The sequence below is a fragment of the Protopterus annectens genome, chromosome 10.part0 (assembly GCF_019279795.1).
Source record: "Protopterus annectens isolate FY-2018-M chromosome 10.part0, PAN1.0, whole genome shotgun sequence".
NCBI classification, from domain to species: Eukaryota; Metazoa; Chordata; order Ceratodontiformes; family Protopteridae; genus Protopterus; species Protopterus annectens.
Window position 1 is genome coordinate 63,878,837 of NC_056744.1, and position 22,651 is coordinate 63,901,487.

At 39.7% G+C, this 22,651-nt stretch overlaps 1 protein-coding gene across 1 annotated transcript in view; it reads right to left on the reverse strand.

The window, feature by feature from the left end:
* The window catches only part of LOC122812945 (bMERB domain-containing protein 1-like), a 1,250,410-nt gene that overhangs the window by 902,933 nt on the left and 324,826 nt on the right, over positions 1-22,651 (reverse strand). The window lies entirely within an intron of this gene.

A 22,651-nucleotide genomic window follows, 5' to 3' on the forward strand; every position in this document is an offset into this window, starting at 1 on the left:
AACATCTGTATGTCTGGCACTCATCTCATGCCTACTGCTTGTGTATGTTTTATTCTGTCTCCACTTGATTTGATGAGGGACTAGGAATCAAATTGATTTGAATGTAGCAAAGGGTTAAGAATTAAATTTTGGCTTAACTTAATCTATGATAGAATTTCTATAAGCTTTCCCCAGTAATTTTTGAAATATGACAGTTTCTTTTTGCTCACAGTTTTTAATTTATTTGCCAGTACATATTTGATAGCTATATTTTTGAATTCTGACCAGGAGATTTTAGCTCTATCAATCCAATTTAGGGCAATGTAAGATTTAAGTAGTGCGCTAAGCATTACTATAATGTGTTTGGTTTCTAATGTGTAGACATTTGGGAAAATATTTAGAATGGTCATTTCCCATGATAAGGTGGATTTCATATAGCCCGATTTCTCCAATTTCACTCTTAGAGAGCACCATAATTTATAGACAGTTTTACAGGACCAGAAAATGTGGAGAGTATCGGCGATTTCATTGGGGCAAATGGAGCAAAATGGTGAGGAGTTGGGGTTTATTTTATTTAAAAAAGATGGTGTATGATAAGCGTTGTTATTAATCATAATTTGAGTATATATGAGTTTTTTAAAGGGTGTGAGTTTTGTGGTTATGCGTATCGCGGCTAGTTTTTGAGCCATAGACAGATTTACAATTTTGGTCCCCCAGTATTTTGAAAATAATAATTCATTGTGATTTTTAGCTCGTGTGATTAGCTTGTACATGTTTGATAGCATTTTAGATTTTCGTTGTAGACAGGAAATAAGTTGTTGGTAAAGCTGAGTTTCTTGTATGTTTACCATTATTCCAGATGTTTTTAGATTGACTAAATATAATATTTGTTTAATAATCAGGCGGTATTTTTTGCTTGCAGTTAGATGCTCAACAATGTGATCAATAGGTTGTTTTTTTATTTGGTAGAAATCCCATACTGTACAGTTTTTAATACATGGGAATTTTTCTAGATTTAACATTTTATTATTTAATTTAAATTCAGGGTTCATATGTATCGGTTGTGCGATAATTAGACAGTTGCTTATATTTAAGGAGGAGATAAGGAATTGAAAACTTGTTACTTTGTTGATTATTATCGGATGTATGTTAAGATTTCTTAGGATTTTACTACTAAGGAAAGGAATAGCTTTGGGGTTAACAGTAGATGTCTTAAGATGTTGGTAATATATTTTTATCCATAGAGGGTACCATGAATTATCAGATGTGTCGAGTTGGGTCAAACGCACAATGTGATTGGCGTTAGTAATGTGATAGTATATCTGAAAATCAGGGAGTGTCAGTCTTCCTTTTTCCTTGGGTAATGTTAGTTTTTTATAGCTAATTCTGACGTTTTTCGGGTACCATAAAAATTTACTCAGTGTAGTTTCCATTTTATGGAAGAAGTTGTTTGTCACATGTTGACTAATGGCCTGGAATTGGAACAAGATTTTAGGAAGTATGTTCATTTTTATGACTGAGGCTTTGGAGAGTAGAGAGAAGTTAAGTTTTTCCCATCTAGCCAGGTCCTTTGTTATTTTAACCCAAACTTTGTGTAAATTTTCTTTTATCATTTCCTTGTGTGGGTGAGAGAAGGTAACACCTAAATATTTCAGTGAGTATTCTATTTTGATTCTTGGGTCTGGAAAAAATATCTCCTTGTGATTGAGGGGATTTAGCATTAAAATTTTAGATTTATTTATGTTCATAGCATAGTTTGAGATTGCGGAGACCTCGTCAATGGATTTTAGAATTTTTACCAAATCGGTGGAGGGATGTTGGAAGCAAATGTTGAAGTCGTCCGCGTATGCTGTGTATTTAATTGGTATTTTTGAGATATATATAGAGTGAATGAAAGTTTTTTGACTCAATTTTAACAGCAGAGCTTCTAAGTAGATGTTGAAAAGATAAGGGGATAGCGAGCAACCTTGCCTAGTCCCATTTATTATATGTATAGGACATGAGGAATTTTGTTTATGTATAATGTTGTAGTGGCTCTATTATATAAGACTTTGATCATGTTTATGTATTCCTCGGGTAGAGCAAACCGTTTTAATATATTGAACATGAAGTTTAGATTAACTCTATCAAAGGCTTTTTGTGCGTCCACAGAGAGAGCGTACTTCGGGGAGGTGTCTTTGAGTGTCATATTTATTATTGCTTCTATTGTTAATGTATTATCCCATACTTGCCTATTGTTCATAAAGCCTAATTGTTCGTCAGATATGATATAGGAAATTACTTTATTCATTCTGTTGGCCAATATTAATGCTAGTATTTTTATTTCCACATTGATTAGTGTGATTGGGCGATAGTCGCTGGTACCATTACCAGGTGTATTTGGTTTTGGGATAAAGATCATTTTGGAGTTGTTAATGTATAGATCAGTGATTCCAAATTTTATTATATGATTGTATACTTTGAGTAGGATTGGGGTTAAATGTTTCGTGAATGTTTTGTAAAATTCTGGGGTGTAGCCATCAGGGCCTGGTGACTTGCCTGTTTTCAATTTACTGATAGCTAGAGATATTTCTTTTTCAGTTATTGATGTTTTTAGAGTATTTATCTATATATCTGTTATCTTTGGGAATTCCAAGTCATCTAAAAAATTATTGATTTCTGTTTCATTTTCCGTGGGGTGTGGGCCATATACCTCTTGATAAACTTTTTCAAATATTTTTATAATTTCCTCTTCAGAGTTGAATGACTTACTATTGTGTATAATCTGTTTTATTGTGGAAGAGGGGTGTTTTACGTTTATTATTCTGGCAAGAATTCTTGAGGGAGTTTGGGCCCATTCGGCATATCTATGTAGGAGTCTAATATCGGTAAAAGAGAGGTGATTCATTTGGGTTTCTTGTATTTGTTTTTGTACCGAGATTATTTGTTTCTCTAGATCCGGGTCATATTTGATTTAGATTTGTAACTCCAGCTTTTTTAGTTTAGATTCTAGATTTTCCATATGAGAATGAGCTTGTCTTTTAATGTTTGATGCCTTTTGTATTAGTATACCTCTAATTGTTGCTTTGGTTGCTGCCCATTGCACATACAAGGGGATATTTGTTACTTCTAAGTTATTGTTAGTTTGTGTAAGGATTTCTTTTATTTCCTGAGATAAGACCTTGTTTTTTAAGAGGTTTTGGTTCAGGGACCAATTTATTTTATACTGTTTGTCCGTATTTAGTTTGTTTACATTTATTGCTAGTCTGATTTTTGCGTGGTCAGACAAGGTTCTTGGATCTGTTTGAAAATTGATATCAAATTTTTTGAAGTGTGTTGAGATTAGGAAGAAACCAATTCTGGACCAGGTTTTATGAGGGGTTGAGAAGAATGTAAATTTACTGGATCCATATTCATGTCTAAAGATTTCAAAGGGATCAAATAAGCTGAAGTCTTCTATTAGATCGTTTATGAGATTTGTTAGATCGGTGGACTGTTTATTTTGTTTACTTGTTCTATCAAGTTCAGGTCTAGTAATCATATTCCAATCTCCTCCTATTAGGTATATATGTTTTGGAAATTTATCCAGGATTGAGTACAAGTCATAAATGAACTCATTCTGGTACACACATGGACCATATATATTCAATAATAATATGTTCCTATTGAAAGGAGGGAAAGAGCACTCTAGGTAACACCACCTGCCATTATGGTCATGATCACTTGCTTTTATAATACCCTTAAAAGAATTCTTGACTATTATCGCTACCCCTTTAGATGCAGTTTCGCTTCCAGCAGCTATGATTGATTTTATCCATTTCTTTTTTGCTTCTTTTTCCCATTGTGCTGTATTCATATGTGTTTCCTGAAGAAGCATTACGTCTGCTTCTGTTTTGTACGTTAAATGCAAGACTTTCTTTTCTTAATGTTCTGGAGATCTTTAACATTCCATGATTCCAGGATTATCATTTTGTCATTATTGCCATTTTATTACCTTTATAGTTTGAGCATTCCTGCGTCATACAAAATGAATATTAATGTTGCTGTGCGAGTTATATGTGTGTTTTTATATATATAATGGAGAGTATAGTGAGTGACTTTTGAAGTTGTATGAGTTAATGAGTGACAACCCACCCCTTGCAGACCCCCCCCCGTGCCTATCCATGAAGCAACTTTCACCTGTAAGAGGTACTGTGAAAAAATATATCATCCTAACTATTTTACAAATGTCGCTTATTATTCTAAGATCCATCAGACACTAGCACGAAGCTATCTTCCCTGCCTGCTTTGGTTACTGCATATTATTCTATTTTATGTTAGAGCTATAGGTTTGGTGAAAGAGAGGAAGAGAAGAAAGTTTGTACATCTCGAAGAGTGGTGCCTAGACCACTTGATAAGTAAGGGAAAGTAGTTGAGATTACTGTTCAGTCTATTCTAACTTTTTTTTTTTTTTTTTTTTTTTTTTATTATCCTTGAACCCAAGTAAACCAGATCGCAATGTCGTAAGATTCCTTAAGGTGCCCAGTATCAGCAAGTGTCCTTTCAGAAAGTCATGTGATTGTCAGATAAACTATTTATAACTGTTGTTTTAATTTAACTTGTCAAAGTTTGGTTTGCCACCTGTATTTATATTTCCGGGGGGGTTAGTCTCGTCAAGCTATAAGAATGCTTTTGCCTTCACTTTGTGTTATGAGCGGAATGAGGTCTTATTCTAAGTGCCAGAGTCAATTTTTATTCCTGTGTCTTAGATGATATGAGATTGTATAATCATCTCATCAAACAGATTATGTATTACCCAGGTAGTATAAACTTGAAAATGGGTGTGAGGTTTCCTTAGTGGGACTAGTTGTTGGGTCCATAAGTTCAAGGGTAGTCTATTGAAGATCGCTAGAAATTGTATATGTTGCTCTTTAATCTTAGGGCCCATGGGAATAGGCTGATTTAATTTACTGGAATGACTGCATTTATGCTAGAGTATCCCAAGAAAAAGGGGTATTTTCAATGAACAGGGTAAAGGTGGGGTCTGTTTGCGAAGATCACTTTCAACAAACCAATTTAACAATCTTGTTTTTACTGGGGGGAGGACTACCTGCTTCTCTCTCAATTGGGGAATCAAGCCCCCACCTTAAACTATATTAAATCCAAGGTTTCATAACAGTGGGAAAAGAACAGACTCCACTATTGGCTAATGTAATGTATTTCTGGTTATTTTATTGGTTTACATACGCTGCTCAGCGCAAAAGCCCCATGAGATTAATCTACAAGAGTAACTTGTGAGTTTACCCTGTGAAGTCTAAATGAAATCAGTAGAAAATGTGAGCTTTGATTCACTTAACACCCATAACTAATTCTGTGCTATTGTCTATTATAATTATTGTGCGCATCGCACTTGCATCGTTTTTGTTTTATTAAAAGTCTGTTTTTACTGGATCCGCTTTTCTTTTGCCATTTTGTTTTTTACTTTTCATAGGTTCATAAGTTCATAGGTAGGTACTAGGCTATCTGCCCAAAGGCATTTATAAGCCTAGCCAGAATGTGTTGGCTTTCGCCACCCCCTTAGATTAGTTCCCTGTGCCTCTGTCCAGCAGAGCTACTGAAGTGATCCCCGGGGTAAACATTCTGTTTCCAATCCACTCATCAAGGTTTCTCTTGAAGAGTGTTAGCGAGGAGCTTTGCTTAATGTAGATTGGAATCTTGCTCCAAAGCATGGGAAATCTCTGGGACAGGAATCTATCCCTCTGGCACATCCTATTTATTGTTGTGGTGAGGTTTAGATCCCTAGAGCGTGTGGCTCGAGGGGATATGGTTTTCTTTAGGTGGAGTATGTCCATCAGTTCTGGTTTGGACATGGCCTTGTATGCCAGGCAGAGATCATCTCTGAGTAGGCAGTATGCAACCGAGTACAGCTGGAATTTCTTTAGTCGAGCTGCATCGGGCATCTGTTTGAGGCCAGTGATCCTCTTAGTGAGGTACTTCTGTGGTCTTTCCAGCTGTTGCAAGTGTCTTGTAAGGTACATCCTAAATGGGGCGTTGTACTGTATGATGGGTCTGATGAGTGCTGAGTAGATGGGCACAATGACCTCTTTTGATCTGGATGCAAACCCTTTTGTGATTAGGTAGGCCACATAGAAGGATTTTCTAACCACTTTGGCAAGTGATTATCAAAGGAGAGATTACTATCTACTTGGTTCCCCAGATCCCTTATTACATCTTCTGTATTTAGGGGACTACCACCTATGTGGTAGTTTGCGGGTACTTTGTTTTTTCCAAAGGGGATGACTGTGCACTTTTTGGCATTTAGCTTGAGGCCATGATTTTGACACCAGGCATCCATCTCAGTGAAACCCTTTTGCAGGATGTCTGTGTAAGCCAGAGAGTCAATTATAGCCTCTAGTTTGCAGTCATCTGCGAACTTTGTCAGCCATAGTCCTCCTGTGCTTGCCTGTACCTCTGAGAAGTATATGCCAAACAGGAAGGTCCAAGGACTGAGCCCTGGGGAATGACACTTGTAACCGGTTTAGAGTCAGACCTAGCTCCCACAACTCTCACCATGTGGGCTCTGTCCGTGAGCCAGTTGGTAACCCATCTTGTGATGTAGGGGGTTATGTTCAGGCTGGTGAGCTTGTCTATAATATCAGAATGGGAATGGTGTTGAAGGCCTTTGTGAGGTCTAGGTAGGCTGTGTGTACCACCTTTCCCTCGTCTATAGCTTTGGTAACTGTCTCAAAGAAGTCCACCAGGTTTAGGAGGCATGATCAGCCCTTAACAAAGCTGAACTGGGTAGGATCCAGTGTTTGGAGGTTCCCAATGTCTCTGTTAATGAGTTCCATGATGATGCACTCCATAGTCTTGCAGACCAAGCTAGTCAGGCTTATACGGCGATAGTTCCAGGGGTCTGTTGTGCCTTCACTTTTGTGGAGCAGAATAACCGTTGTTGTGCACCACTCTACGGGTACATAGCCTGTGTTGAGGCTGAGTTTGAACAGGGTGTTTAGGTGAGGGGTTAGTTCGTCTTTGAGCTTGTGTATGACGCAGCCTGGGACACCGTTCGGTCCCATTGATGCTGTATTTTTTGGATTTGGAGAGGGCTGTTTTAACCTGAGTGTCTGCGATTTCATGGGGCTCTACATTTTTCTGGTATGATAATGGGTTCTTTTGGGGGTGAGAGGGGAGTGAAGTTTGCACTGAACCTGTCTGCCAGGATGTTGGTGATATCAGTCGGTTTAGTGTATTTTGTGCCATTCTGCACTAACTCTGAGCAGATCTGAGCATTGCAATTTAGATACTTGACATAGCTAAAGAATGCCTTGTGATTATCTTTGAAGTCCTTGGCAATTTTTCTTTTGAAGCTCACCTTGGATGATTTTATGAGGGATCATAGTTTCTTGCTGATACTGATCAGGGATGTCTTCCCTTCTTGGGATTTTGCTCTTTTCTGTACTAGTTTCCTCCTTCTATTGTATAGCTTGTTTATGGCAGGGGTCCACCAGACTGGTTTCCTTTTCTTGGAGGAGTGAGTCTTGGTTTCGCTTGGGATAGCACGATCCATGCATTCTTGTAGGTGCCCATAGAATGCATTAGTAAAGGATTTTGCAGCTTGGACAGCATTATCCTTTAGCATGGGGTTTTGAAACTTTCCACCTTGGTCTTAAGTAACGTGAAGTTTGCTTTTGAAAAGTTTTTCACGGTGGCTTCCTTGTCCAGGGGTGAGGGCGGAATGTGGATAGCCAGAGTGATTTGTTTATGGTCAGATCTAACCAGCGAGGAGTTGACCACCGGTGTGGAACACCAGTCGCCCATGTTGGTGATGACCAGGTCCAATATGTTGTCACCTCTGGTGGGAGTGTTGATCAGTTGATCCAGGGTGTGTGAGTTTATAAATTCTAGGAAATGTTGGGCAAGGGAGTTAGTACTTGAGTAGTTCTCCCAGTTAAAGTTTGGGTAATTGAACCTGTCTTATGTTCCTTGTGATTGAGTTCTGTAAAAATGAATTGCTGTAACATCTGATTCTTTTACTCTCATATTTAAGTTGTATAAATATTCTTAATTTTAGATCAAATATCTGATAACTAGTTTTTGACTGAGACTGCATTCAAAGAATTTATTTTTGTGACACTGACCCAGCTATACAAGTGACATTTGTTTGAACTAAAGTCAAAATATCTAATAGCTGTTTCTGGCACAAAATGCCTAAAGCTCAGTACATCGGAAACTTGTAATTTGCTCTTCTTCACTGTTGTGCAATCTCATTTTTGGTATACCTAAGATGCAGCAGAAGTGGGAGTGTGCAGGTGGAAAGACCTAAAATAAAACAGATTTTGTTTTTCAGTATTTTGCTAGATATTTTTACATATACCAATATATGCACACATGTATCTATATAGCTATATATATATATATATATATATATATATATATATATATATATATATATATATATATATATATATATATATATATATATATATATATATATATATATATACACATATGTGTATGCAGATATATATATATATATATATATATATATATATATATATATATATATATATATATACACATATATACATATATACACATATGTGTATGTGTATGCATATATATATATATATATATATATATATATATATATATACATATGGGTTACTGTCAGTTCACCAAATGTCTACTTCCCCAACATGCAGTTCACCAACACCAGAACACCGACATTTTGGATCATCAATATCTTGAAAGCCAGCATTTCCCTCAAAGTAAGTAAACACTTGGCCATCCTGACGGAAGGAACTACCCAAAGAAAAACTAAACCCACCAATGTGAGAGGCTGCGTCCTCCACACCCCCCTTTGTGGGGGGCTTCACCCCCCCCACCAGCCTTACTAAATATATCAACTCCGTGAATGTACTACTGCGGGGGTAAGGGGCAAAGTTCAAGTAGATGGCCAAATAGTTACTTACTGCGTGGAGAAACGTCGGCTTTCCAGATGTCGGCATTCTGGTGTTGGTGAACTGTGTGTCGGGTAAGTGAACGTTTGGTGAACTGAAGGTAACCCGTATATATATATATATATATATATATATATATATATATATATATATATACACACACACACACACACACACACACACACACACACACACACACACTCACATACACACACGCACACACATAAAAAAACATTGTGTGTATGACTTCATAACAAGAATGCAAGGTGACTAGCTGCACACCCAGTGGTTGCTAACTTACTTCATTTTTAAGTGTGGGCTTATTTCCTGTTATACGGCCAGCACAAACAGTATCTCCTTTTATCTCACTTCTATGATAGTTTGTTAAGGTATAGTAACACATAGTATCTTAAGAGATATATCCCTTATTAGGACTTGTTATAAAAACATATAAATAAAACAAATAATGTATTTTTGGACCAAAGTTAAGCAGAAATGCAAACAGCTTTATCTATAAGGAGTGGTTTTGCTCTTTCCACCTATTACTGGTAAATACTTGGTGCATTGCAGGTTGCCTGACTCATTCATAATTCCAAACTTCCTTTTCTTTCTTTCTGTTTTCCCTTCTACCACATTATCTGCTTCTCTAAATGCTAGCTTTATGTAAGAACACCTGCAGATAATGCAAATGTATGACTTCTATATTGAGCCTGATACTATGAAAGAATCAGGAACTAAAGAAAAAAAAAACATCTGGGACAGCAGACATTAAGGAAAAACAAAAACATGACATGCTCTAATGCAGAAAATGGCACATTAAACTGTGAATAACAACATAATTATTGTGCAAGGTTAATCATTATTAATGTTATCAAGACATGAAGAAGTTTCTATGGAAAGCTGGTACAGGAAGACCAAATTACAGAAACTTCAAAATATGTTGATGCTTAGCCTGAGCTACAAAGAGGTAGACAACCTTTTTGTAGTGTATGGTATGCCTTTCACAGAACTACAGAATACAGAAAGGTGTAGAAAAAGGGCTTCATTTAGTCTTTTCCTTCAAACTTCAAGAACAATGTTAAAGATGCAACAATAGATGCTACTTGTAAATATGCATGCCCAAAAGGTCAGCTGTCACAGTCACAACAACAGTAATACTTCTGCAGTCATGCCCACTGTTGACACTCAGCACATTACTTCTTTAGCTGACAACTGTGCCCACAGCATTTTCAGCCAGCATATTAAACATCTAATTCTTCTCAATGGGTCAGTGAAAATGGGATTTCTCCTTTTGCTGTAGTGGCCCCAGAAATGGCTGTAATTGTGATGCAGCCTCTTTGTACTGGAATGCAGAGTTTTGCCCCACAGAAGAAAACAAATCCTTCATATGAATGTGGCCTGGATCAGATGTTCTATTCCATCGTCAGACCTTTATATGCTTAGTCATGTTTTGGTTATGTCCATGACTGTATGGAAATGCCGTGTACCTTGAGCTTTTGGACAGAGATATGTCCCGGCTGCAGGGGATTCAGAGTTCCACAGCTACACTGTTGTCTGGCATACCTCAGATGTGTCCATAGTACACCTGTGCTGCAGCATATGCACTGCCTGATGGTTGTGGTTAGATGTGATTTTAAGATCCTTATTTTCATCTCCTTTGTCTTACCTGATTTTGCCCTTTCTTATTTGAAATAGCTGCAGTGGTCTTATACCTCTGCTCGGAACCCAGGTTGTGTAGGAGTAAAGCCTCTACCTGTTCCAAAGATTAGACATATGAGCCAGTTCCTATGGAGGGGGAGGGAGCTGTGAAGCTGTTTATATGTTCTCTCAGGGGTTTGTAATCAGCTTTGGAGAAGTTTTTTTGTTTGACCCTAGCTGGGGGGCAGTTGGGGAAGATGGTGACTTCGTAAGAGACCACTTTGTGGTCGGATCTTACCAGAGATGATGAAACTGTAGGGATGCTGCAGTGGTTACTTATATTGGTCTATACCAAGTCCAAGACATTTTCACCTCTTGTGGGGGTGTCAGCCAATTGGTCCAAGGCATATGCATTGACGAAATCAAGGAATTTCTGCGCATTTGTGTTTTGGCATGAGTATTTCTTCCAATCTATGGTTGGATAGTTAAAGTCATCCAGGATCAGGGTAAAGGGTTGAATCTTGATAGATTTGAAGAGGTCCAGATAGGTGGATTAATCATCTTGAGTCAAAGTTGGAGGCCTATAACTAGCTATGATTTGAACAGGAGTCTTGTCAATTGTTAACTGCACCTGGAGTGTTTCCTGTGCATTATATTGTTTAACCAGCCTAGAGGTGTGTATGTCTTTCAAATATATTGCAACTCGACCTCCTTTTGTTTTGCTGCTCACGGTTTGGGGTCTGAATGAATGAAAGGATGAGTAACCTGGTATGGCTGGGCTGCTCTCCACAGCTTTGAGCCAGGTCTCTGTGACTGCACAAATGTCAGCTTCTTCCAGGGTTAGGAATGCTTGCAATGAGTGTAGTTTTATGTTTAGACTCCTAGTGTTTAGGAGCATGACCTTTAATTTACGTTTTGATGAAATTTTCATGTTGGTAGTTTTGACCTTATGGTATTGCCTAAAAAGGCACTATGGGAGAGGCAAGAGCCTTTGCCAGGAGCCGGAAGCCCAAGGGAGACAGATGTAGGTCATCTCTGGCAAAGCATCGTGGTTTGTCAATCATGTCATCCCAGACTGTCAGATACTGGATCCCCTTGGAATTACACCAGAAACTAAGCTAATTGTTAAAGTCAATCATTTTCTGTTTGTATTGAGTCATCATTCTGGGTGACAGTAGAATACTGCTCAAGGCTAGGAACATACCTGCCTGGGACGCATATTCAGTAAGCATGATCATGTCTCTCTTCATATAGAACAGGGAGGTACATCTCAAGTCATTCACTCCAACATGGACTATGAGAGAGCCATAACAGTACCTGTTGAGAGACTTGAGTGCATTGTTGATATGGTGGATTCTGGCACCCAACAAACAACTAACCATGACATTCTGCTTACCCAGCCTGGTGAGGGATATATCTGTGTGTCTCACAATGGAGTCACCTATGACTAATATGTTGGGTTTATGTTTAGGCCTTAGTGGTTGTGAGACACAAGTGTGTGGACTATGTGTAGTATGTGGTGTGTTGGGCAGTGGAGTTTGTATGTGTTTTTGCCTCGGAGGTCTCTTTTGTTTGGGTATGTTTTTGTTGAGGACCTCCATACATGTGTGGATGTATTGTGTAGGTGTGGGTGGTGTTTGAAGTGTGGTGTTCATGTTGCCAACCTTCTCAGTGCCAGATATACTGGTTTGTGGGGGAGAGAGCAATGACACTAAATGCTTTATGTAATTGCAATGTGAGACTCAAACCTTGCACCTTGTACCTGTAAGGTAAACACCTTAACCATTATGCCAACCTCATAGCTTAAATAAATTCATAGATGAATACTAGGCTGGCTGCTCTAATGGGTAATTTTAAGCCTAGCCAATAACTTCAGGTAAGAATCAAACCTTCTATCTTGGGTCTAGAAGTTGAAGACCTTAACCATTATGCCAAACCCATTTCCTTTCCTGCTATGACATCTTGAGTCTGAAGGCAGGATACACAGATGCAGGAGCTATGTCCATGGAAGGGGAAGGAGATATGATCATCACATTAGCTGTGTCTACCACTGACATGGTTTGTCAGCCATCATCCTCCAGCCCAGACAGTTCCGTGACATCAGATATGCCTATATCCACAGCAAAGTAACCTGACAGCACCTATGAAAGTACATAAACATAACTAAGTCTATAAATGGACCTGTCCTCAACATCTACAGCACAGTAGAAGCAAACAAATATGGAAAAGAACTATGAAAAATCTATTGTTAACATGCCATACGCAGACTGATATTTTGTTTGTAGTCCCAATATTCCTGTAGCAACAAAAAATTCATGCCCATAAGTTGCACAGACCTGAGTCGACAGATACTACGGATTGTGGCACAAGTTACAATATACCCAGTAGGAGCATTGCCAACTGGTATTCTAGACATTCTGCGCAATTCAGCACCCAAGTCCAGAGCTCCACAGTGCTACATGCACTGAATGGACATCAGACCCAGTTGTCAGGAACTCCTTCATGCCTGTCGGTGATATCTTGGTCAGTGGACCTCCACCCAGAGCCCACCACTCCTGTCCCTGGATGCTTGCCTTGGTGTATGCATGTGCAGTTAGGTCAAGTCAGTGACCCTCCTACAGGCTTGTTCATACATCATTTTTTGGCCCCAGACAGGACTGATCTTCTACAAAATGTACTGCCAGAAACATACATGAAAGGCATGGTTAGCTCTCATTTTAAAACATCCACTAACCATGCTAACAGATGGCCTCCAGCAGGATCTTCTTCTCTGCCTGGGAAAATGTTCCCTTGTGATTACATTCAACTTCAGGCATGACAATTTGTAATATCAAAGAAATGTATAAGTAAGTTAGTGGCAATTCATACACATTATCCCCCTACCTTGCCTACACATGAAAATTCCCAGAGCTCATGTATGACTGCCATGGTAGTGGGGGGCACATTTATTTCAACAGCACATGCAAAAAAACAGATGTATCTGGGACATCTCATGTCTACTGTGTGTCTATGGGGCTACAGTGGCATACATACAGTCTCTAAGCAAACTGTCTATGGAAACAAGTGTGGGGAAATGCATTGCGTTATTCCTTTGAACTGTAGAAGAGCTACAGACCAAGAAGTATATCTGACTGCCATAGTTTGACAATCTCTTTCACAGTGACATACAAAGTAGATGTCAAGTGTTGTATGTCCACCCTTCACCCACACTGTACTCAAGTGGTGTAAGGTCCATGGGAGTAGTGTTGTGTGTGAGGACAAAAGGCAGGGAAAGACCTATGCCAGGACATCCCTCTGGATGTGTATGTAAATAGGGTTGGGAGGGTGGCCTAATGGTTAAGGTGTTTGGCTTACAAATACAAGATGCAGGGTTTGAGTCTCACAGGGGATAATTGGCTAGGCTTAAAATGGCTCGCAAGGGCAGTTAGCTTAGTACTAACCTATGAAGTCTTGTGCTATCCACATACATCCTTCTAGTTAAGTATATGTAGCGGATTCTCTGCACAACACAAAAGTCCCAATCCAGATATAGAGCACCCTGACAAACATGTAGGAAGAACATGCCCACATATGTTACAAAGGCCTTAATAAAAGCTTCCCATAAAGCATTCACTGAAGTGGGCATGACAGGTGTGTTTGCTGCAAAAGCCAGTGAAACAACATACTCAGTGGTACTGTAGTCTCTCCCACACTGAACATGAGGAGTACAACCCCTCCAAACTCTTTCCCCAAAGTTGAAAATGTACACCTTATGTATCACTGCTCTCTCATCAGATAAGCATGTAGTACTCAATGGGCATATACTGCATCATACATGAGTTAGATAACATCAAACAGAAAATCTCTGGAGACTTGCATACCAACAGTGACTGGGACACACAAAATCCTCTGCCTAAACTGGAGTCTTTGGCCTTACACATAACAAGTGCAACAAACCATACCATTTTACATTTATATTACTGCATTACATCACCTGCAGTTGTTCTACCATGGCATTTACTCACATTATGCCAGAGAGAACATATCCACTGCAAGTTGCACCCATTAGCTCACTGCACTACACCAACACAGTGCCATAAGGTTCAGCAAATAAAACACAACTACGGCCTACGTATAACACAAAAATAATACCAGTCTCCAATCACTTACGTCTCTTGACTTCTTGTGTATCTTGCAGACTTTGTGTTTCTTTTAAGGATCCCATACTCTACAGGTTGCTCTATGTAAACATGTCTAGTGCAGTCTACAGACTGTGACTGCTTTTATAGCACTACACATGCCACTTGGCCATCCTGCTGAACTTTGCCCCTCACCATCGAGGTAGTGCAATCTTGGAGTAGGTATATTTAGTTAGGGAGTTGTGGGTGGGTTTACTTTTGTTCGGTTTATTTTTTTTTCAGGATGGCCAAGAGGTTACTTACCTCAAGTGGAAAGTTGGTGTTCCAGATGTCGGTCTTCTGGTTTGTCGGTCCTTTTGTCTCAGCGAAGTAAAAGTCAGTGATGTGGCCATTCAGGTAAGTGAAGCAGACCCGGTGTAGGTCTGGTATAAAGTAAATATGTATACCCAAGCCTGGCATGACTCAGAAAAATGTCTTTGAAATAGGGTATGTTCTTCTACATTGTCTTACCACATTATAGATGTGCAGTAAGTCATGCACAGATTACCTACCAAACTACTGCCAATCCCAATGATAGTCAACAATTCATCAAAAGGGAAGCAGTTAAAATACTGGACCAGATCCATGTTCTCAAAACTGTCCTAATGAGACAGGAAAATGACAACTTATTTTTCTGTTGCTGCATCACTTAGCATTAAATAAATGAGGAAAGGCAGCAGTGAAACCCACTGTAAGTCAAAAATAGAAACTCATTTTTGTCTGGTAGCCAGATTCTAGCCAGGTTGCAATTCCTTGCGGTGAAAGCTAACCTGCTGCCAGGATCACACTTAATATCTGCCCTCACTGGTTATGTACTGGTGATTAAGCCAATGGAAGCACTAACTTGACTGGATCCCAACATTAGCATATAATTTATGTAACTTGTCTTGCAGTCATGGTAATGAGGGCCTAGTCTAAGCATTTATGAATTACGTTCCTGCCACCACTGTGAAGTAGGGTTCAGTCCTGGTGCTCTGAATATGTGGGACTTAGAGTATATCTCGATGTCCTTATAGTTGGGCAGCTTCTGATTTCGGGACAAAGGGAGTACTGCAAAAGCAGAAACAATTTTTGGAATTGTCTGCCATTTCATTTATTCATAGTTCTTAACTGCGTGTATACTTGTCATCTGACCTTCACCACATGGCCAGCAGAAAGCGAGACAAGTTAGCAAAATCAAACTTGAAAGTGGAAGTCCAAAAACAATCAGATCAAATGCAGTGATATTTAGAAAAACTGGTGACTACAAATCACCACATAATTATATTTATGCATTTATATTTCTAAATTTCTGTAGGCAGAGGAAGAAACAGATCTACTTGGAAAAAAATGAATAACAGAATAACAGAATAACTGGATTGACTGATATTAAGTACAGAATATCCCAAACAGAAAGGCATTTGTGAACATTCACTAGCATTGTATGGAAAGGCACATGCCTTCCCATAGAGGAGGCTTTGGAGCCCACCTCTAACCGCATGGACATACAATTGAGGAAAAAAGGGCAAACACTGCCAGAAGGTCTGTGTTCCTGCTACTTATCTGCATCATTTTATTGCTCAACCCAGCAAACATGACAATCACCTGCATTGCAGTGACTCATGGCAAAAACAAACTCCCCACTCCCTCATACCCTTAAAACACACCTTACAACATTTTTCTTCTGCTAATTGTTTAAAATCTTGTTTGTAACAACTCACATACTTGTCTGCCAATTCTTAATACTCTGTATAATTGAATTGCCTGAGGAGCTTTTTTTCTCTCCAGGTCTCTGCTTGTAAGATCCTATATCTGATTGTTACTACTATGTTACTAAAATTTAATAAATTGTTTTCTAGTCCTGAGGAGCTTTGCTCCCCGGGTCTCTGCTGAAAATGAGCCAAAATCTCAGCCAGACTAACCCAGTTAACAAATGTAAAATAAATAAATAAAAATAAATAAAAGTAATATTGCCTACTTACTTTTAATACAGACTGTATTTGGGAGGCAGGAAGAGGGATACAGCTCATAATGTATACCTGCTGAGAAATACAAGTGTCTGTACACAGCTGCATATTTGAACATATCTTCCTTACAAAAACAGTTTTAACTTCCTATATATAAAGATATGCATTAATGTTCCATTTTCTTCTGAGGTTTTATCTCCAGATCCATCCATAACACCTTTTTTCCATTTTTGCACAAGGAGTCAGGGTGTCACTTCAACAGCGACAATCATCTAGCACCAAGGTTTACAGCACCAGGTGGCTAGCCCTGCCATGGTACTTCCTCTACATTACACACTTAGACCAATGGCCAGTTTAGAGTGCCCAATCCACCTACTGTATGTCTTTAGAGCATAGGAAGAAACCAGAGCAACCAGAGAAAAGCCTACATGAACACAGGGAGAACATGCAGATTCTACACAAAAGGCACCTCAGCTAGGAATCAAACCAGGGGACCCCTTGCTGTAAGACAACAGCACTATCCACTGCAAAACTGTGCCACCCTTCCATTGTTGTGCAGATCTCTTCTGTAAATAGACATATGTTAAGCAATAACAAATCATCGGACCTTATCCCTTACAGTCATTTCACTCTTCAGGATGACACAAAAATGTTATACCGTATGAAGAGCACAGATATTTCCAAGGACCAAACTGTAAGAGGGTTGGAGTAAGGGCTCCTCCCTCAACTATAAGGACCTATCATTGGTTATTTTAGTCATAATTTCATCTGTTTCCCAGACAGCCTACCTTCAATGTCAGAAAAGCATGCATTAACAATAAGACACATCTGACTTACCCTGAAGAGGCAAGCCAGAAATACATTAAATGCAGTTTAAAAGAAAATTGATTATACTTAATGCAAAACAGCTGGGAAAACAGATACAATCTGCATACAGTACTTCATTTCTTTCTACATCACATTTCTCTGAGGTCCAGTTAGGCACAATGCCAAACATTCGGCTCTAAAAATGATTACACACATTTTTACATTGAACCAGATGGTTGAGGAAACAGGCATTTAATTATGAGCAAGTAGAGACCCCAGGACAGCTACAAAGCCTTTAATAAAGTTAGGAAAAAGATTAAACAAACCATACACATCTTTATTATTTTATTATTTAATTCATTGGCATGGAAATAACTTACAAGCTACAAGGATGCATTTCTCCTGCAAGCAAACCTAGTAAAAAAGCTATAAGGAGCAGAGATATGGAGACCAATAAAGAATATGAGTAGTTCATATGTTAACATGAGTGAAGTCCACACTGAAATAAGCATATACACAAATAGATAAAGGCATGTTCAGATTACTGAGAACATATGTAGTAAAGTTTGAAGGGAAAGCTTTGAAACAATTCAGGTGCAGCTAACACTGGCTAAGACAGCGATTCAGGTTGTCGCCTGCTACAAGTCCCCAACCATGTCCCAGGACTCACACGCCACGTTCCTAAGCACTGGAGAATATTAGGGTCCAACCTAACACTCTCCTACTGGGTGACTTCAACTACCCCTCCTTCAACTATTCCTCCATTAACTGGGAAAACTACTCATGTACCAATACAATTGCCCAACGTTTCCTGGAATTCATTAATTCCAATATCCTGGACCAGCTCAATCTTACCTTCACAAGAGGTAACAACATCCTTGACCTGGTCATTACTGACATGGGTGACTATTGCTCTACACCAATAGTCAGCTCCTCTCTGGTTAGATCCGACCACAAACTAATCACCTTGGAAATCCACCCCCACCCCCCCGCAAAGGTAACTACCATAAAAACTTCTCCAACTTTGGGCTCCTAAAAACAGAGGTGGCTAACTTCACAGCACCCATGCAAATGGATAATAGTTGCATGACCGCCGAATCATACACCAATGCACTGTATGAACACATACACAAATGCATGGATCTCACCATACCCAATAGAACCAAGACACTCTCCTCTAATAAAAGGAAGTGAATCTGGTGGTCCCCCTGCCATAAACAAACTCTACAACAGAAGGAGGAAACTGATGCAGAATAAAGTGAAGTCCCAATACTGGAAAAACTCCCTTATGAGCCGCAACAAAATTTGAAATCCATCATCAAATCCTGTAAAGCTAGCTATGAAAACAATTGCAGCAGATAGTAAAGACAACCATAAGGCCTTCTATAGTTATGTAAGGAATTTCCATGGCAATACCCAGATTTATTCTGAGTTACTGCACAATGGTACCTCCCATACCAAGCCAACAGATATTGCCAATATACTGGCCGACAGATTCGGTGTCAACTTTACCCCTCTCGCCCTTACCAAAAGAACAATCACAATACCAGTAGATTGCCAGGCACCCAGTATTACTGCTGCACAGGTTAAAACAGCACTGTCCAAGGCCAAGAATACAGCTTCTATGGGACCTGACAATATCCCTGGCTGTGTTCTACATGAACTGCAGAGTGAACTGGCACCATACCTGTGTGTCCTGTTCAATCACAGCCTCACCTCAGGCTTTGTCCCTACCAAATGGCGCACTACTACAGTCAACCCTCTCCACAAAGGAAGAGCGACTATAGAGACCCTGGGAACTATCACCTCATTAGCCTAACGAGTCTGATATGCAAAGCTATGGAATGCATCATCATGGACCTAATAAACAGGGATATAGGGAATCTCCAAACTCTGGATCCCTCACAGTTTGGTTCTGTGAAGGGTAGATCATGCCTGCTCAACCTGGTTGACTTCTTTGAGTCGGTCACCAGAACTGTGGATGAAAGCAAGGTGGTTCATACAGCCTACTTTGATCTGGCCAAGGCCTTTGATACCATTCCCCACTCAGGAATCATAGAAAAACTCACTAAGCTAGGCATCGACCCCTTTATCACTAGGTGGGTTGCAAACTGGCTCACAGATGGAACCCACAGTGTGAAAGCAGCTGACTCCAAGTCAGACTGCAGACCTGTCACAAGTGGAATCTCACAGGGTTCAGTCCTGGGTCCTCTCCTGTTTGGTATCTACTTCTCTGAAGTCCAGGCCAACATGAAGGGACTCTGGCTGACAAAGTTCACAGGTGATTACAAGTTGGGACTCCCCAAGTGATGCTGACATCCTACAGAAAGGCCTCACTGAGACCAACGACTGGTGTCAAAACCATGGCCTTAAGCTCAATACCAAAATATGTGTCATCATCCTCTTTAGGAAAACCTGGTTCCCATGAATTACCACATCGATGATAGTCCATTGAACATAGAAGGAGTTATAAGAGATCTGGGAACACAGGTTGACAGCAACCTCTCTTTCGACCACCACATTGCCACTGTAGTCAGAAAGTCCTTCTATGTGGCACATCTCATTACTAAGGGTTTTACATCCAGGAAGAAAGAGGTCATGGTCTCCCTTTACTCTTCCCTCATTAGACCAGTCATAGAGTACAGTGACCCATTTGGCATGTACCTCACTAGACACCTGCAACAACTGGAGAGGCCACAAAAGTACCTCACAAAGAGGATCCTAGGCCTTAAACAATTGTCCTATATGGACAGACTCAAAAATCTCCAACTATTCTCTGTCTCATATCACCTACTTAGAGGTGATCTCTGCTTGACTTACAAATAGGTTCATAGGTAGGTACTAGGCTATTGGCCCTAGGCCCTATATAAGCCTAGCCAAAAAGGTACCCTGGCTTTCGCCACACAAGAAAATTATTTTCCTGTGCCCCTGTCGAGCACTAGGCTAATGGCCCTGGAGCCTTTACAAGCCTAGCCTATAGGGTTACCCTGGCATTGTGCCATCTGATCTTACCTGACCATGTCTGACCCAGCTCTGTTAGAAATGCTACATTTAAAGAAATCCCAGCCCCTCTGCACCACATGATCCAGAGACCTTAACCTCATTACCACAACCAACAGAACAAGCTGGAGGGACAGATTCATAACCCAGAGACTGCCCATGCTATGGAACAGACTTCTCATGCATGTCAAACAGAGCACCTCATGGGCCCTCTTCAAGAGAAATCTTGATGAGTGGATGGCAAATAGAAAAGTCACCCCAGGATCACTCCAGTGGCTCTACTCAACAGAGGCACTGGGATCTAAGCTTGGGTGGCACGATGTCAGGGTACTCTTATGGGCTAGGCTTGTAAAGGCTCCAGGGCCATTAGCCTAGTAAACACATATGAACCTATGAACCTATGAACACAAGTGATAAAGAAGGACAACAAGAATGTGAGGAACCATCTGTCTTCCATAGAAGATGCAGGACATAGGAAATATCATACATGGTACTGACAGCTCCAAAATTCAGGAATTGTATCATGTCTGTCAGCACAGCTCGGTGTACCAAAACACTGTAATGCAGTGTGCCTTGAGCAGCAGCAGGCGGCACCATGAATTTACACTACGGGACCATGTGCTATTGTATACAGGCAGTGTGCAAGGACAAAGTGATGTGATGCTGCTGCTATAGGGCAAGCTGCATAATATAGCAGAATGTACACTATGCAAACATACAGCACAGGTGGTGCTAGAAGGTGGAGGACAGAAGAATCTAAGGATACACCTCACATTACAGCACACTATGTGCTATAAAAAGATACATCAAATACATCATGATTGATGTTAGACTAAAGAATGAAAAGGAAGCTAAGGGTGCTTAACAGAGCAGACTTTATGCCATGCAAAGATATTTCATGGTGGGTGCCAGAATGAAGAGGAATCTAAGAGCATACTGCATAACATGCTATGCGATGCCAAACATACATCATAGGTGATGTTAGGGGGCAGGAATCAGAGGAAACTAACAGCTCTCAGAATAGAAAACTTTGTGCTATGTTAATAGCTCTCAGCATGGCAAACTGCTTACTATGCTAAGATATATTGTGGCTGCTGGTGTAAGGCATGGGGCAGTGAAAGCTAGGGGCACATAGCATAGCAGATTGTGCATCTGTAAATTAATAGAATGGCCTGTACAGGATGAAAGTGAGCACTGTGTGGCAAAAATGCCCAGTACAGCTGTGCAACCCATTTGCAGGTAGTGCAGTTGTCTTTATGACAGTATGAATTTGCATGATGCAGTAGCTAGCCTTAAAAAGAGAATTATACACATTGAAGACTATTAGGGCTAGATTAGTACACAGAATTTGACAATGTAATCCAAAACTTTTCTGAGCTGCACTTACCTCATTAACCTTTCTTGTGTACAAGTCTTCAGTTGCATCTGATCTGGACTTTAGCTCTGTAACTGAGATCACTTTTCTGCCACTGAACAGGGTCCCAATAGACAGCACTGTAGAAAGTACAGCTCACACCTGCTTGTCAGTACCTCTATACAAATGCTATGTTGTAGCACTAATAGCAGCAGTGATCATGATATTTAGCAACTTGAGTACATAAAATTTTATAATGAATGGTCAAAATGTTTAATGAGTAACACAAAAACATAGACAAAAACACATTGTTCATTCATTATAGCAACAGCACACTAGAGCAACACATTAAAAAAGGAAGCAAATTTATTTTTCAGATGTACTACGAGTGATGATGTGAGGTACTGCCAGCTATGCCAGGAGAAGTAGGGCAGTAGATGTGTAACATATGCCAGCACAGCTAACTGGGATTTTGTAAAGAATTATATGTCATTTGTATATCAAATTGATTTGTACAGATGCTTGTATTGAAAAATGTATTTGTAAAGCTGCTTGTGTTAAAAATGTACCAACAGTGTGCCCTGCTGGACAGAAAAAGAAATATACATCTATTATTGTAACTGTTTAAATTTATATATATTTTAACAGATGATACTGGAGGAAAAGAGGTTAATCTCAAACTTTGAAAATAGTTTAAATTAAATTACCTGGCTTAGGACATTAAGATTGTATCTTACAGTTCTCAGTGCATCCAGAGACACAAAGTCTGTACTAGGAAGCTTACTGCATTGTCATTGGGGTGAACTAATTGCTTCTCTGGAAGGATGGAGGTTTGAAATTGTTTTATGA